Here is an 18,840-nt window from a genome sequence, read left to right as displayed (position 1 = left end):
TAGCTTCAATCTAGGATGGTGGTGCCCCTAGAAGTTCTTTTATTGCAGGTTTGTTTTGTCTATCTCGAGCTTTTCTTTTTTCTATGTGAAGTTGAATACTGACCTTTCAAGACTGACTATAAAGAATTGTGTTGGAATTTTGATGGGGATTTCATTGAATTTGTAGATTGTTTTTGGTAAGGTGGCCATTTTCACTATGTTAATAGTACCATCCATGAGCATGAGGGCAATCTGGCAGCAATATCTGTCACCCCATTGGTTGTCAGGGCTGATTCAGTTGTTTTGGTTGGCTAGGCAGGGGTCCCCTTTCTCCCTCACCACTCCATGGGCATCCTTCCCAGAGCGACTGGCTTGGTGGAAGAGGACGACCTTCCCCAAGAGAGGAAGACTGGTCTTCTGTCAAGGTATGCAAGTAGCTATGCGTTCCTGACAGAGCTCCAAACCAGCTCTCCAGCTCTCCAGCTCTCTTGCTATTGTTCAAAGGGGACAACTGCTCCTTACATCTTATACACCTGGACCTTCAGATATGTCCCAAAGCAATTTAAAATAGCCACTCTCGGTTGTTTGACCGTTTGGGACTGATATGTGAGAAGGAACACACTGTATGTTCTTGAGTAGAAGAAAATAAGGTTGGTACTTCAGCTTCACCAGCTGATTACCTAATGCTCACCACTGTAACTGCAGAACACCAGCGACATTGCTGTAACAACTGGCTAAGTGTTGCAGAGAAATAATTAAACTTTCTTGTGGGAACTATTTATGTATTAGTAGTTTTAATTACACCTTCAGCGCTCACAGGGGCTGGAGGAATGGTTCATTTGGTAAGGCGCTTGCCATGAAGACCAAAGTGTGATGGCCTAGAACCCCCATGAAAAGCCAAGTACAGTTTAATGCCTGTAAGCCGAGTACAGTGTAATCCCACACGGAAAGAAGCAGGAGGATCCTTGGGATGCATGGCTACCTGGTCTAGCTGAATTGTGAAGCTCTAGGTTCAGTGAGAGACCCGTCTCAAAGGGGTCGGGTGGGGGACTGGAGCGGTGGCTCAGCAGTTAGGAGGACTGCCTGCTCTCTAGCGCCCACACGGCAGCTCACAACTCCAGTTCCAGGGGATCCAACAGCCTTGTACAGACATACATACAGGCAAAACGCCAATGCACATGGGACAAATAAATCATTTTTAAAAAAGACCAAAGATGAAGAGCATCTGAGGAAGACATCTGGTGTTGACCTCTGGGCTCTACATGCATATATATATATATATATATATATATATATATATATATATATACACACACACACATATATATATATATACACACACACACACACATATATATATATATATGAACATGTGTGAGGAGTGTGTGTGTTTAAAATTTGTACACTCATAAATAATTTAAGATACAAGAATAATCAGTAAATCACCTGCAGGTGCAACTGCTTTTTAGATTCTGAGAAAAAGACATAAAAAACTATTACAAGGAGCCAGGTACGGAAGCAAACATACAATACTGTGGTGGTAGGAATAAGTGTGGCCCCCATGGACACAAGTGTTTGAATGCTTGGCCATAGGGAGTGGCACTCTTAGGAGGCATAGCCTTATTGGAGTAGGTGTGGCCGTGTTGGAGGACGTGTGTCATTGTGGGTCAGGCTTTGAGGTTTTATGTGCTTGAGTTACACCCAGTGTGTCACACAGTCTGCTGCTGACGCCTGCAGATCAGGATGTAGAACTCTTGGCTCCTCCAGCACCATGTCTGCCTGGATGCTACCATGCTTCCCTCCATGATGATAATGGACTGAACCTCTGAACCTATAAGCCAGCCCCGATTAAATGTTTTCTTTATAGGAGTTGCTGTGTTCGTGCTGTTTCTTCACAGCAATGAAACTCAACCTAAGACAGGTTACAACACTTTAGAGACAGAAGCTGGAGGGTCAGAGAGTTCAAGGCCATCCTGGAGTACCTGGGACCCTCCCCTTTTAGACCCCAACCAAAATACAGTATACAGACTATACAGTAAATGATAGAAAGGAGAAATCACAAAGGAATTGAACATATAAACATTGAAAACTTGCGTATGACAACCCCACAGGTGTAACTCTTTGGAAGAGGGCTTGTCTGTCATGTGTGGAGCCCTGGATTCAGTCTCCAGAACCACAATAAAAAACAAGATTATAACATCTGAGCTGATAACTCCCACAGTTAAATCATGCTTTTAAAATAAAATACTAAAACCACACCAATGAGGATATTCTTCATATGTAACAAACTCAGAGACATTCTGCTAGGGGTACAGGTGAAGGAGACCCAGCCTGATTCTGTGTGTCTCCCTCTCTGATCCGTTCTCTGAGTTACTCTCTTCCCCTGGTTTATCTTAAATGCTAGGATCGCAGACATGACAGAAATGGAAACTGCCTCCCGAGCAGCAGTCACTGCTGTGGCATTGGCTGGTCCCAAGCTAATAACCACCCAGACCACAGTCTCACCAGGATTACTAGCTGTGTAAATCTCCCCGACTCTGGCACCTCCCTATATATAGCCACAAAGCTGTTGCTTACACCTCAAAGACAGATTTTAGGTCACTAGACTTTATTCTCCCTGGTACATCTACACTGAAAATAAGCCCTATCCTGCTTTCAACACTGCAGGGACTGAGTGACCAGACCAAACTCTTGGGACCCCTACAACCATGTCTCTGCCAAGGACTCTGGTAACTGGCATAATCGATTTGAAGGAGGCCGTCTATTATTTTAGACTTCTTTCCTTCAAATAAGCTACCAAACTCCGACTTAAGCAACATAGTATTAGTGTAGAGAACAAGAAAAACAAGTTAAAAAATTAGGATTTGAGATTAACTTAGTTCAGGGACTCTGGTTCTATTTTCTCCTTATTGGTCTCACTGTCGTCTTCCTCTGTGTTCAGTCAATCCCAGACTGCAGCTAGGTCTCACCTCATCACTCTACACAGCATCCGTAGGGGAAGCTAGCACTTCCTGGGGTGCTCATTGCTCTCTTCCTCCATTTACGTGTGTGTGTGTGTGTGTGTGTGTGTGTGTGTGTGTGCACATGTGTATGTTGTGTGTGCATGTGTACATGCACATGTGTGTGTATGTGTATGCACATATGTATGTGATGGTGTGTATGTGTATGCACATGTGTATGTGTATGTTGTGTGTGCATGTGTACATGCACATGTGTGTGTATGTGTGTGCACATGTGTATGTGTGTGTTGTTTGTGCATGTGTATATGCACATGCACACGTGTGTGTGTGTGTGTGTGTGTGTGTGTGTGTGTGTGTGTGTGGTGTGTGTGCATGTAAGCACAGATCAAAGGATAATTTGTAGGAATCAGTTCTCTGTCCTCTTCTTCCATCCTGTGGGTCCTGGGGGTTGAACTCACATCATCAGGCTTTGGGTCTTTACCCTCTGAGCCATCTTGCCAGTCTCTCCTAAGGCATTCTTAAGAGTGAAGGAACTTTTCCTAGTTGCCCCTGGCACATCCTTATAGGACACCAATTCCGCTTTGGTCATGCCTGCTGTGTGTCTTTTCCTGGAGAAAACATGATGTACCACACACCAAAGTAACAATTCCATCCCAATACAACTTGGGTAGCCAAAGTATTAGTGTTACTCGAGTGACGCCCTTCCTCCCAACCCCCTGCCTTCTGGCTGTGGCTTGATGGCTACAGTGCTCATTGGTTCCATTCCTAGTTTGCCCACCCGAAGCTCTGGTAGTGAAAGAGTTCCTGAGAACCTCATTCCTAAATTCTTGAGTGGTCAAAATATGGATGATGAGACACTACCACTTATTAGAATAGCCATTCCACCATGAGATCAAACACTCAAAGGAGGCGTGCCTCACCGTGTCAAACATCCACCCACTACTGCTGAGCCAACGTGGGGAGAGACAGCATCTTGCTGTATAACTTCGAATTGGTTTCTTCAATGCTGTGACAAAGCAAGGGCAGTCCTAGGCTGCATCATGTCTCCAAACGGAGGCTTTGTATTCCAGAGACTGAAAACCCTCGCACCCTGGAGCCCAGGAAAATGAGGCCTCATCTAGACACTGGAGTCTTGTAATTAAGATGACTTTAGGATGATGTATCACACAATTGGACGGCCACAACAGAATGTACTGGAGCAGATCTCTTGCCAGTTCAACACATAATCCACTGGAAGGCTAGGAGTTCAACCTCCACTTACTAATCATGATCCAGTGACCAATGAGGTGTTCAGATCTGCTGCTGCTCAGTGGTTGACTCACGAGGGACTTGATACAGTCTTTCTTGATACACAGTCTCAGCCTATGGGCAAGATGATACATTGGACCCAACTGCTTGTGCTTTTATAGTCTAGTTCTAAATGGTTGCTATACATGCTGCGGTGACTTACTTCACAGCCTTTGAATCACTCGTTGAGTGGACTGTCTCTTGGAGCCATGTTGCTGAGTGTAGGCGATGCTCTTTCAAACAAACCGTAAGGCAGCTGAAGACGCAGGGGGACACGTGTGAAAGTACTAAGGCTTGCTGGCTGTGAGCTGGCGTCTAGAAACTTCCCAGCTCTTCATTAAGTTGCCACAGGGTAGAGAAAGTTATGGAAAGCATTCTGTAATCATTGCACCAATCAAGAACCGTGTCAGAACGTACTGGTCAAGAAATAGAGAAGGTGGGCTGGGGAGATGGCTCAGCGGTTAAGAGCACTGACTGCTCTTCCAGAGGTCTTGAGTTCAAATCCCAGCACCCACATGGTGGCTCACAACCGTCTGTAGTGGGATCTGATGCCCTCTTCTGGTGTGTCTGAGACAGCAACACTGTACTCATACATAAAATAAATCTTTAAAAAAAAAAAAGAAATAGAGAAGGCCCTTCAAGCACCTCTGAGAAGAAGCTCGGTACCAGCAGATGCCCATAAAGACCTCAGTGCTGCAGGGAAGGGTGGCGTTCCTAGTCCTGATGCAGCTCTTGGTGCTTTGGTGCAGGCTGTCCACCCACAACCACAAAATTAGGGGGCAAAAAGGAGACTGATCCTCTCAATGGACTACGAGGCCTGTGTGTGGGGAGATGAGCCCAGGGAAAAGACCAGCCAGGCTCCGCAAGCCTGGATGCAAATAAATAAAAAGCAAAGGAACCGATCTTTAGGCACACGAGACTGGGGAAACCTGTTTGATATCAGCAGATCCAGAGCAGTGGGAGGGGGCGGTAAGGATGGCTTCCGAGGATGCTAGGTTAGAGCTGGAGCCCACAGAAGTTAGTCAGGCTGCAACACCACTTAAAACAACTGTGAGTGTAACTACTGTCAGAACCCCAGGTCCATGGGACTTAGGTCAAAGATGCCATGGCACAATTAGCTAAATTTGTATTTCTAAAGGGTGAGGGTCTCGTGGTTTGTATGCTTGCATATTAGCTGCAAACTTAACTTGTTTCACTCCTGATTTGTGTTCCCTCAATGCCGTACTTCTTTTGGTAAGGCGACTTCTTTTGTGTTTAGACCTAAGGTAGGGCATTGTGCACACGACTGAATAAACGAATGTCACAACTTTACCTTTAAAAGGCTTTACCTTTCAGGACTCAGACTGAGTTTATGGTAGCTGTATTGGTTACTGTGGCTTTACGGTGAGTCTGAAATTAAGGAGCTTGGAGCCGAGGGTGGCAGTGCATTCCTTTAACGCCACACTCAGTGGGCAGAGGTACTGGGGTCTACACACAGAGTTCTATGTGCAGCCTGGGCACAAAAACCAAACAAAACTAGATAATGCGGTTCGTTATTTTTCTTCTTTTTGTGGGGCAGTGATGCTTTTGTTTTGTTTTGATTGGCAGCAGGCCTCACGTATTCCAGGCTGACCTCAAACTTGTTACGTAGTCAAGGATAGACCTGAGATCCTGATCTCCCCTCCTGTATCTCCTGAGTGTTAGAATTACAGACATGTGTCGTTTATATACTCCTTTATTTTAAAACTTAGCTTAAGTTTAGCTTAGGTTTAATTACTTTTTAATTTTTAAAATTTATGTGTCTGAATGCTTTGCATGTATGCATCTGTGCATCACATACATGTAGTGCCCACAGAGGCCACAAGGGGGCATCAGGTCTCCTAGAACTGAAGCTACAGATGGTTGTGAGCCACCATGAGGCTGCCGGGAACCAAACCTTTGCAAGAGCAGCCAGTGCTTTTAACTGATGAGGCATCCCCCTACTTTAGTTATTTTGGTGCTATGCCCTTTCCATACATCTCAGAACCAGCTGTCCATATTCATAAAATTATATTTGTACCAGGACTCAGGCAGTGTTAAGTACATTCTGATACCTTCCGGTTTTGTTTCTTTGTTCATTTGTCTACCCCTGACCTTTACCCTCTGGCTGGCAGGAAGGCAGGCACATAAAGAGCAGCCCTCTTGGCAGGCTGCTGTCTATTCAGTCTCACCTGTTTCCATCCACGGGCTTCTGTTTTGTCAGAAGCTTTTTTCCTCCAGGCTTCTTCTGCCCCACTGTGAACACAAGCCGTGCCGTGATCACACGGTGGTATCTTCCCAGAACAGTGGAGCTCACAGGTGAATGGTAATTCATACAAGTTGTTTCCATACATTTCTATATTCTGCTTTAAACTTACAAGTTCAGTATGTTTAAAGTAGTATTCTAGGGCCAGGGAGATCATTCAGTAGGTAAAAGTGCTTGCCATCGAACCTGACAAAGTTCTGGAACCTACACAATGGAAGGGAGAAATGGTTCCTGCAAGTTGTCCTCTGACCACCACTGCACAGTGGTACCACACACACACACACACACACACACACAAACACACACACACACACACACACACACGCACACTAAATTAATGTAAAAATTAAAATAAGAATTAGGAAATCGCAACAGTAGAAAAGAAGCAAAGCCTAGAACGGAAACTCAGAGCTGTGGTGTAGACATAGATTGTCTCCCAGCAGCTCAGACTTTGTGGGCTGCAGATCTCCTTCCGGCTTTGCTTTTTTTTTTTGCCAGGAAGTGAAGGTGCTTCTTCTATAGTTCATACCATTGTGTGTTAGCACAGGCCCAGAATAGCTGGGCCAATCAGCAGAGAATTGAAACCTCAACACTGAAACAAAGTAACCCTTTCTTTCCAAGTTTATCACACTCCTGAATGCTGACTGACACACAGAAAAAAAGGAATGAATACAACAAGGTGCTCATCTATATTTAACCACAGAGAAATGACACATTAAGACATAATTGTAACTGGGTACAGGTGTTCCTAATTCTAGCTACTTGGAAGACTGAGGCTTGAAGCTAGCCAGGTTCAGGCTAGCTTGGGTGCCACAGTGAGATCCTATCTAAGAAAAAAAGTGAAAGAAGAGGTATAATTTTACATTAGCCAAGCTATCAGTAATACTGAATTTTGTCAATTATGTGGAGAAATAAAAACTCCTGATACTCTGCCAGTGGGAGTGTAAGATGAGACAGCACCTTGAAGGTGATGAAATTACCACATTTCCATTGTTAAGCTAGCATCCTGCAGAAGTGTGCATCAGAACAAGCTAATTCACAGTAGAACGGCTTTGTTTTTATTTTCGTGGTGCCCAGGATCGACCCTGAGCCTTTGTGAACGTTAAGCAAGTACTTTACCACTAAGCTATGTCCCCAGTGACGGTGGCACGAATTGTAACGGCATGATATTAGAAGCAGCACCACTGTCCAGCAGCAGGGGGATGACAGACTACAGCATCGTTTATAGAATGGAATTCTATTTCACAGTGAAGCTACAGCAGCACCGGCCAATCTCAGGGATGTGATGCTGAGTGAGGAGAGGAAGAAGGTCACAGAGTACACAGTATATTATTTCATCCAAGTGAAAATGTAAAGGATGTAAAACTAAAAACATATCAAAGATGCTTAAGCCCTAAGAATTCAAAGATAACATAAGGTTTACAATAGTGCTTATTTACTTACATTATGTATATGTTGCCTGCATGTATCTAGCTGACCGCATGTGTGGTTGGTGCTCCAGGAGGTTGGAAGAAGACTTTGGATCCCCTGGAACTGAGGTTATAAATGGTTGTGAACCATTAATGTGGATGTCAAGAACTGAACCCCATGCTCTGTGCAAGATCAGCCTTGGCTTGGAGAGGGGTTCTGAGGAAGGGGTGTCTGGGAGCAGTGAAAACAAATGACTCAAAGTCAAATTGTGCATCCAAGCTGGCGGCTGATACTCTGCTGGAGACGGCTTTCTATAGCCTGCTTTCTCTCTGTCCTGCTTTCTTTCTCTCTGATCTGATTTCTCTGGAGATCTCCAGACAGTTCTCTCTATGTTCTGCTTGAGACAGTTCTCGAAGCAGTTCTCTCTTGTTATTCTAAAAAGTTCTCTGGATAGCTCTTCTCCCACAGATCCGAAGTCCAGTCTTTTATCTTACAAATCAATTTAGTCTTTTACTGTAGGTTTCCTTTTGATTATCCTATGAATCAGCATCCCAGCACCCCAGCCCCCACATTCCTAAGAAACAGCAAGCACACATTCTCTTTTAACTTTGCAAAAGAATTCAGAGATCCGCCTGCGCCCGGAGCTGACTCGGTCCAACACCTCTCTGTACCCAAATCCTGTGCAGACAATCCTGAGAGCTCGGGAGAGACCACTACTTCTGCTTACATTCCTGGCCAAAGAGGAACCAGCCTAGAGCCCTCTGGATGCAGGAACCTAGGAGCAGTCAGGGAGAGGATCCTTCCGGTCTCTGCCTGCGCCCAGAGCTGAAAGCCAGTTGCAAGGAGCACCGATGCACCTGAGAGCAGAGGTAAGACCACCCCACTTCTGCTCCGAGGGACCTGCCTGGAGCCCTCAGGACACACAAACCCAGGAGCAGTCTGGGACAGGACTCTTCCAGTTTCTGCCTGTGCCTGGAGCTGAACCAGTCTCCACAGCTCTCTGTACCCAGATCCAGCTGGGAGAAAACAGGTCTACAGGAGTGCTGACACACAGGCTTACAGGAGGGTCAAGCCACTGTCAGAGACAGCAAGACAAGCTAACACCAGAGACAACCTGATGGTGAGAGGCAAGCACAGGAACCTAAGCAACAGAAACCAAGACTGCTTGGCATCATCAGAGACCAGTTCTCCCACCAAAGCAAATACTGGGTATCCAAACACACCAGAAAAGCAAGATTTGAATTTAAAAATCAATCTCATGATGATGATAGAGAACTTTAAGAAGGACATAAATAACTCCCTTAAAGAAATACAGAAAATGGTCCCAGGAAACAAGCTGGAGTAGCCATTCTAATATCAAATAAAATCGAATTTTATCCAAGAATTATCAAAAAAGGAAGGATATTTCATATTCAAAGGAAAAATCCACCAAGATGAACTCTCAATCCTGAATATATGTGTTCCAAATGCAAGGGCATCTACATTCATAAAAGAAACCTTACTAAAGCTCAAAGCACACATTGCACCTCACACAATAATAGTGAGAGACTTCAACACCCCACTCTCATCAATGGACAGATCATGGAAACAGAAATTAAACAGAGACATAGACAGATTAACAGAAGTTATGAACCAAATGATTTAACAAATATCTTTAGAACATTTTTTAATTTTTTATTCATTTTTATGTATATAAGTAGCTGTAGCTATCTTCAGACACATGAGAAGAGGGCAACCAGATCTCATTACAGATGGCTGTGAGCCACCATGTGGTTGCTGGGAATTGAACTCAGGACCTCTGGAAGAGCAGCCAGTGCTCTTAACCTCTCCAGCCCCAGAACATTTCATCCAAAAACAAAAGGATATACCTTCTTCTCAGCACCTCATGGTACCTTGTTCAAAAATGACCACAAAATCGGTAACAAAACAGGCCTCAACAGATACAGAAATATAGAAATAATCACATGCGTCCTATCAGATCACCACATACTAAGGCTAATCTTCAATAACAACAAAAATGACAGAAAGCCCTCATAAACATGGAAGTTGAACAACAAATGCTCTTCTCAATGATAACTTGATCAAGGAAGAAGTAAAAAAAGAAATTAAAGACTTTTTAGAATTTAATGAAAATGAAGGCACAACATACCCAAACTTACGGGACACAATGAGGAAAACTCATAGTTCTGGGTACCTCTAAAAAGAAACTGGAGAGAGCTTACACTAGCAGCTTGACAGCACACCTAAAAACTCTAGAATAAAAAAGAAGCAAATACACCCAAGAGGAGTAGAAGGCAGGAAATATTCAAACTCAGGACTGAAATCAACCAAGTAGAAACAAAAAGGACTATAGAAAGAATCAACAAAACCAGGAGTTGGTTCTTTGAGAAAATCAACAAAATAGATAAACCCTTAGCCAGACTAACCATAGGGCACACAGAGAGAATCCAAATTAACAAAATCAGAAATGAAAAGGGAGACATAACAAAAGAATCTGAGGAAATTAAAAAAAACATCAGATCCTACTACAAAAGCCTATATTCAACAAAACTGGAATATCTGGATGAAATGGACAATTTTCTAGACTAATTCCAAGTACCAAAGTTAAATCAGGATCAGACAAACCATCTTAACAGTCCCATAACTCCTAAAGAAATAGAAGCAGTTATTAAAAGTCTCCCAACCAAAAAAAACCCAGGACCAGATGGGTTTAGTGCAGAATTCTACCAGAACTTCATAGAAAACCTAATACTAATACTGTCCAAACTATTCCACAAAATAGAAACAGACATAGCACTACCGAATTCCTTCTATGAAGCCACAATTACTCTTATACCGAAACCACACAAAGACCCAACAAAGAAAGAGAACTTCAGACCAATTTCCCTTATGAATATCGATGCACAGTACTCAATAAAATTCTCAAAAACCGAATGCAAGAACGCATCGAAACAATCATCCATCATGATCAAGTAGGCTTCATCCCAGGGATACAGGGATGGTTTAGTATACAGAAATCCATCAATGTAATGCACTATATAAACAAACTCAAAGGAAAAAAAAACCCACATGATCATCTCATTAGATTCTGAGAAAGCATTTGACAGAATTCAACACTTCTTCATGTTAAAAGTCTTGGAAAGATCAGGGAAAGGCCCCTACCTAAACATAGTAAAAGCAATATATAACCAACCAGTAACCAACATCAAACTAAATGGAGAGAAACTTGAAGCAATCCCACCAAAATCAGGGACAGACAAGGCTGCCCACTCTCTCCCTACTTATTCAATAGAGTACTCGAAGTCCTAGCCAGAGCAATCAGACAACAAAAGGAGGTCAAAGAGATACAAATTGGAAAGGAAAAAGTCAAAATATCACTATTTGCAGATGACATGATAGTATACTTAAGTGACCCCAAAAGTTCCACCAAAGAAGTACTAAGCCTGATAAACAACTTTAGCAAAGTGGCTGGGTATAAAATTTACTCAAACAATTCAGTAGCCATCCTCTATTCAAAGAACAAACAGGCTGAGAAAGAAATTAGGGAGAGGACACTCTTCACAATTCTCACAAGCAATGTAAAATACTTTGGTGCGTGTCTTAGTCAGGGTTAGTCATAGAACTTATGGGTAGTCTCTCTATATAGTAAGAGAATTGGTTGATGACTTACAGTCTGTAGTCCAACTCTCCAACAATGATCAGCAGAAGCTCTGAATGGAAGTCCAAGGATCTAGCAGTGACTCAGTCCCAGGAGGCAGGTAGGCAAAAAAGAGAGACTCTTCCTTCTCCCAATGTCCTTAGGTAAATCTCCAGCAGAAGGTGTGTCCCAGATTCTTGGTGTGTACCTGGGTCTGGGACTTGCTTTGTCCCAGGTGACCTTGAACTCAGAGATCTCCTTGCCTTAAGCTCCTGGGATTCATAGCCACTTTGCCTCAAGATCTCTATACCAAGATCCGGGTTAGAAACTTGTATCTCCCAGCCTCAAGATCAGTATCAAAGGTGAGCCTTCCAATTCTGGATTATAGTTCATTCCAGATACAGTCAAGTTAACAACCAGGAATAGCCACTACAGTGTGACTCTAACCAAGCAAGTGAAAGATCTGTATGACAAGAACTTCAAGTCTCTGAAGAAAGAAATTGAAGAAGCTCTCAGAAGATGAAAAGACCTCCTATACTCATCGATTGGCATGATTAATATTGTAAAAATGGCCATTTTACCAAAAGCAATCTACAGATTCAATGCAATCCCCATCAAAATTCCAACGCAATTCTTCATAGAGTTAGAAAGAGCAATTTGCAAATTCATCTGGAATAACAAAAAACCCAGGATAGCAAATACTACCTTCAACAGTAATAGCACTTCTGAGGGAATCACCATCCCTGTCCTCCAGCTGTATTACAGAGCAATAGTGATAAAAACTGCATGGTATCGGTACAGAGATGGGCAGATAGACCAGTGAAATAGAATTGAAGACCCAGGAATGAACCCACACACCTATGATCACTTGATCTTTGACAAAGGAACTAAAACCAGCCAAAGGAAGAAAGATAGCATTTTCAACGAATGGTGCTGGTTCAACTGGAGGTCAGCATGTAGAAGAATGCAAATCGATCCATGCTTATCACCCTGTACAAAGCTCAAGTTCAAGTGGATCAAGGACCTCCACATCAAACCAGATACACTCAAACTAATAGAAGAAAAAGTGGGGAAGCATCTCGAACACATGGGCACTGGGGAAATTTTCCTGAACAGAACACCAATGGCTTATGCTCTAAGATCAAGAATCGACAAATGGGACCTCATAAAGCTGCAAAGCTTCTGTAAGGCAAAGGACACTGTCATTAGGACAAAATGACAAGATTGGGAAAAGATCTTTATCAATCCTACATCTGATAGAGGACTATTCTCCAATGTATACAAAAAAACTTAAGAAGTTATACTCCAGAGAGTCAAGTAACCCTATTAAAAATGGGGTACAGGGGGTTGGGGATTTAGCTCAGTGGTAGAGCGCTTGCCTAGCAAGCACAAGGCCCTGGGTTCGGTCCCCAGCTCCGAAAAAAAAAGAAAAATGGGGTACAGAGCTAAACAAAGAATTCTTAGCTGAGGAATATCGAATGGCTGAGAAGTACCTAAAGAAATGTTCAACATCCTTAGTCATCAGGGAAATGCGAATTAAAACAACACTGAGATTCCACCTCACACCAGTCAGAATGGCTCAGATCAAAAACTCAGGTGACAGCAGATGCTGGCGAGGATATGGAGAAAGAGGAACACTCCTCCATTGTTGGTGGGATTGCAGACTGGTACAACCACTCTGGAAATCAGTCTGGAGGTTCCTCAGAAAATTGGACATTGAACTACCTGAGGATCCAGTTATATACCACTCCTGGGCATATACCCAAAAGATCCTCCAGCATATAACAAGGACACATGCTCCACTATGTTCATAGCAGCCTTATCTATAATAGTCAAAAGCTGGAAAGAACTCAGATGTCCTTCAACAGGGGAATGGATACAGAAAATGTGGGATATCTACACTGCAATATTATTCAGCTATCAAAAACAATGACTTTATGAAATTCATAGACAAATGGATGGAACTAGAAAATATCACCCTGAGTGAGGTAACCCAAGCACAGAAAAACACATATGGTGCACTCATTGATAATTGGATATTAGCCCAAAAAACTTGAATTACCCAAGATACTATCCACAGACCACATGAAGCTCAAGAAGAAGGACGACCCAAGTGCGGATGCTCCAGTCCTTCTTTAAAGGGGGAACAAAAATATTCATAGGAGGGGATATGGAGACAAAGTCTGGAGCAGAGACTGAAGGAACGGCCATTCAGAGCCTGCCCCACCTGGGGATCCAACCCATATACATACAGCCACCAAACCCAGACAATATTGCTAATGCCAAGAAGTGCATGCTGACAGGAGCCTGATGTAGCTGTCTCCTGAGAGGCTCTTCCAGAGCATGACAAACACAGAAGTGAATGCTAGCAGCCAACCATTGAACTGAGAATGGGGTCCCCAGTGGAGGAGTTAGAGAAAAGATTGAAGGAGCTGAAGGGACTTGCAACCCCATAAGAACAACAATGCCAACAACCAGAGCTCCCAGGGACTAAACCACTACCCAAAGAGTACACATGGACAGACTCCTGGCTCCAGCTGCATATGTAGCAGAGAATGGCCTTATTGGGCACCAATGGGCGGAGAAGCCCTTGGTCCTGCCAAGGCTGAACCCTCCAGTGTAGGGGAATGTCAGGGTGGGGAGGGGGGAAGCGGTGGGTAGTTGGAGAGGGAGAACACCCTTATAGAAGAAGTGGGGCAGGATGGGATAGAGGATTTATGGATGGGAAACTGGGAAAGAGGATAACATTTGAAATGTAAATTTTAAAAAATCCAATAAAAAGAAAAGAATTCGGATGTCTTCGTGCCTTTGTTAGCACACAGGGTAAACTAGATCAGTAGAAGTTACCATCTCTACCACACCTAGGGCTGCCCTTGCTCTGCATCGGGCTGATCCTGAACTTAGGAATTTGTCTGCATAAACAATAAAACTCAGCTGAGTTGCACGAGATCTTGGATCTCCTGCAACCACCACTCCCTACATTTCTTATCTCATTCCTTAGAATCTTTCTGACAAGCTGGCTCATGGTGCAGCTGCCTCTGCTCCTTTAGCTTTGTGAAGCCCTTCATATAATTCATATTGCATCCTTATTTTCTGCAGTTGAGAAATTACGTATTTTTGAACTCATGTTCTTAGAGTTCTTTTTCACAGCCTTGAGGGCTGTCCTGAAGGTTCCAGCATTTACCATTCTGCTGAGACATTACCTACACCTGTCTCCTGGACTCAAGGTGTCTCTGATTACCATGGAGTCGTTAACATTAACTGGGAATGCATTCCTTAAAGGAGGAACGTAGATGTGTACTTTATTATACAAACAAGCCTTATGCCCACAGCACCCACTGACACTCTTAGAGGCCCACACCTGCTGGCCCTGTCCCAGGGGTAGGAACGGAGTCATTCTGTCCCTACCAAGGCCCTGCCAGATTCAGCACTCTTAATTGCTGAGCCATCTCTGAAGCCCATGGTAGTCATTTCTTGAAGGAAGGAAGGAAGGAAGGAAGGAAGGAAGGAAGGAAGGAAGGAAGGAAGAAAGGAAGGGAGGAAGGGAGGGAGGGAGGGAAGGAGGGAGGGAGGGAGAGACAGAGACAGAAAGAGAGAGAGACTGAGAGAGAGAGACAGACAGAGAGAGAGGGAGAGAGAGAGAGAGAGAGGAAGGAAGAAGAAAAAAGGAAGGGAGAAAGGAAGAGAGAAAGGAATAAGCTTGTGAGTTAGTGAGTGGGACCAGAGAAAATCTTTTGTGTGATTTTAGTAGTCCTTATTTTTTAATTGAGGAAATTACTTGTACATGTATGGGTATGCTCTGAATCATACATACTTTTACAGTATTTTTCTATCCAATAAGAAGATCTCTTCTAAGTGAAATTAAACCACCAAAAAAAACAAAAAAACAAAAACAAAAACAAAAAAACTATGGATCTTTAGAACTATAGATACAGCTCTCCCCTTTATTTACCTTTTATTTTATAGTTCCCCATTATTATATTCGTTTATATTTAACATTTATTGAAAATAAATTAAAATTTTTATGTCATGTATTGTTTTGTGTGTGTGCGCGTGTGGAAACACACCTCTAGAGGCAAGATGTTGACACCACATGCATTTAATTTCTTCTCCACTCTTTATTTTGAAAGAGGATCTTTCACTGAACCAGGAGTTCAGAGATTTGACTGTTTGCTGGCCAGTGAGCTCTGGGATTCTGTGCCTTCTTAGTGCTGAGATCACAAGGTGTGTACTGCTGTGCCTTTTTACATTTACATTCCAGTCATTGCCGCCCCCTTGGTCCCCCCTCCCACAGTTCCTCATTCCATTCCTCCTCCTCCTTGCCTGGAGAGGATGCTCCCGCTACTAGGCCTCCCCCTTCCCTGGGGCTTCAAGTCTCTCAAGGATTAAGCGCATCTTCTCTCACTGAGGCAAAACAGGACAGACCTCTGCTATATATGTGCCAGGGGTCCGGGACTAGACCATGCTCCTGGGCTGGTTCTGTCTCTGGGAGCTACATGAGGCCTAGGTTAGTTGAGACGGCTGGTCTTCCTATGGGATCACCCTCCCCTTCAGCTTCTTCAATCCTTCCCCTAATTCAACCATAGGGGTTCCTGACTTCAGTCCAATGGGTGTAAGTATCTGCTTCTGTCTCAGTCAGCTGCTGGTAGGGCCTCTCAGAGGACAGCCAGTTCCTGTCTGTAAGCACAGCATAGCATCAGGAATAGTGTCAGGCCTGGGTGTTCCCCCCCATCCCATGAGATAGATCTCAAGTTGAGCCCGTCATTGGACTGACTTTCCCTCAGTCTCTTCTCCATTTTTGTCCCTGCAGTTCTTTTAGACAGGAACAATTCTGGGTCAGAAATTTGGACTGTGGATTGGGAACCCAGACCTTCCACTTGAGGCCCTGTCTATCTTCAGACTTTTATGTGCACACTGAGGATCTGAACTCAGAAGCTCACACATTTCCAGCAAGCATTCTACTCACTGAGCCAGCTCCCCAGCCCTCAACAGTTTGCTCTAAAGGCTGGAATTTATAGTGCATATTTTCAGTTTTGGATAAAAACTCCAAATTTGTGTGTGTGTGTGTGCAAATTTTGCGTTAAAAGAAAAAATAACTAGTTTGGGTGGTTAATTTCAAGGGTTCTTAAGTGGCATTAAAACCATTCAGCCCAGTTCCTTCACTCTGAATGTAAGGCAACTATCCAAGAAAGAACCTCCATGCTGAGTTTTATGTTTTGAGGCTGTAAGAGCCTCTTTAAAAATTAGCCACTGTGGGAGGCAGGCAGCATAATGTCTGCTTCTCCAAATATCGGAAGGAGTGCACACCAAGGTTGTTGTGTGTTTTGGAAATAACTTTTAGTCGGAAAAACTTCAAGGGGTTCATTGTGAGTTCAATCACATCTGAAGCAAAATAATTTATTGTAATTTATTAATCGATGACTATCCACGCACTCCTCCACATCTCCCAGCTCCCTTGCTGTTAGGTGGGTCTGTGTGAGCAGTTATGACACATGAGCCAACAGTGAAAGTGACATGTGTCACTTCTGGGGTGACGCCCTCGTTAGTTCCTTGAAGCCTTTCTTTTTTGGTAACCAGATGCTGAGGTGATGCCTCGCAGAGATGGAGGTTGCTGGCTTGGAAGAGCTGTGTCCGGAGGAGGACGCAGGGCACCTGCAGCTAACTCTGAGTGGAAATATGCTGTAATGAGAGAGCCAGCTTTTTTTCCGAGCAGCCGCCAAGATGGCCGAAGTGGAGCAAAAGAAGAAGCGAACCTTCCGCAAGTTCACCTACCGTGGCGTGGACCTCGACCAGCTGCTGGACATGTCCTATACAGCGCCCGGCAGAGACGGCGCCTGAACCGAGGCCTGCGGAGGAAGCAGCACTCACTGCTCAAGCGCTTGAGGAAGGCCAAGAAGGAGGCGCCACCCATGGAGAAGCCGGAGGTGGTGAAGACCCACCTTAGGGACATGATCATTCTGCCCGAGATGGTCGGCAGCATGGTGGGTGTGTACAACGGCAAGACCTTCAAACAGGTGGAGATCAAACCCGAGATGATCGGCCACTACCTGGGCAAGTTCTCCATCACCTACAATCCTGTGAAACACGGCCGTCCCGGCATTGACGCCACCCACTCCTCCCAATTTATCCCCCTAAAGTAGTGGGGACAATAAAGACTCGTTTTCAAAAAAAAAAAAAAAAAGAGAGAGAGAGAGAGAGAGAGAGCCAGCAGGTCTGGGGCTGTTTACAACCCAGTCTATTCCAGCTACTATCTGAGAGCACCATTCGTTACAGCCATCATGCCTGTAACCTTTGATGGTCACACAGGTCGAGCATTTAGCATTTCTATGAGTAAAATATCTCTTGTTGAATTTTTTTTTTCTTTTACAGCCAAGGAATTTTCCCTATCATTGGTGAGAAAAGAGTCCAAAGAAAAGCATGTCAGCCATGATTAACACAGAACATAGTCCGAATGACTGGGAGGCCGAAATTATTTTTGTCTAGTTTTAAAGGTATAAATCCATTTTCTTTATCACTCAGACCAAATCAGTATAGAGGATACCACAATGGTTCCCTGTAGGGAGCCATATTGGATTTGGGCCTAGCCGCTTTTTGACTGCATGGCTCAAAGTGGCTAGGTGACTCTGGGCTGTTTGGCCACAGATGACTGCCATAAGTCTTAAGATTGTTGGACAGAGGCCTCTCCCATGAATTTACGGCACAGGAAGATAACATTCAAGGGATGCCTCAGCTCGAGCAGATACCAGTTATCTCCTGAATCAACACCCGGTGTCTACTGCCTGACCTCATCGTCTACCGCCTGACCTCTTTGCCTCCTGCTATCACTACCTATATCCTCATCTCCCCCTCCTCTGTGTTTCACAAAGGACACTCCCCCTACCTGAAAGCCTTAAAAGCTGTAACGTTCACCCCAATAAACGAGACCTTGACAACAGAATCTTGCTTGGTCTCCTTCTTCTCTCGCCCCTCATTAGGCCCAAGGGTAGCGCCCCTTCGGAACCCTGAATAACTGGGTCCCCGCTGGCGGGGACAGTTCCCCCCAACCTCAGGACCAAGTGGTTTATCTTATATTTTCCATTAATTTCCTTTAGTTAATCCTCTCTTAATTTTCTTAAAGGCAAGGAATTTAATTTTAATTTGTTCCACAGAATTGAAAACAAAAAGTTAAGTAATTTGCTTTAAAATATACAACAAAAAAATTCTGTAGAAATCCACACCAAGGGTTGGGGATTTAGCTCAGTGGTAGAGAACTTGCCTAGGAAGTGCAAGGCCCTGGGTTCGGTCCCCAGCTCGAAAAAAAGAAC

The 18,840-nt window shown here is 43.9% G+C and overlaps 1 pseudogene; it reads left to right on the top strand.

Annotated features, from left to right (window-relative positions):
• Positions 1-17,257: 17,257 nt before the first annotated feature.
• Positions 17,258-17,676, top strand: LOC116905593 (annotated as a pseudogene).
• The last annotated feature ends 1,164 nt before the right edge of the window (positions 17,677-18,840 follow it).

This window comes from Rattus rattus, chromosome 7 (assembly GCF_011064425.1).
Source record: "Rattus rattus isolate New Zealand chromosome 7, Rrattus_CSIRO_v1, whole genome shotgun sequence".
Lineage (NCBI taxonomy): Eukaryota > Metazoa > Chordata > Mammalia > Rodentia > Muridae > Rattus > Rattus rattus.
Note: the sequence above shows the minus strand (reverse complement) of the source record. Positions and strands in the feature narration are given on the sequence as shown.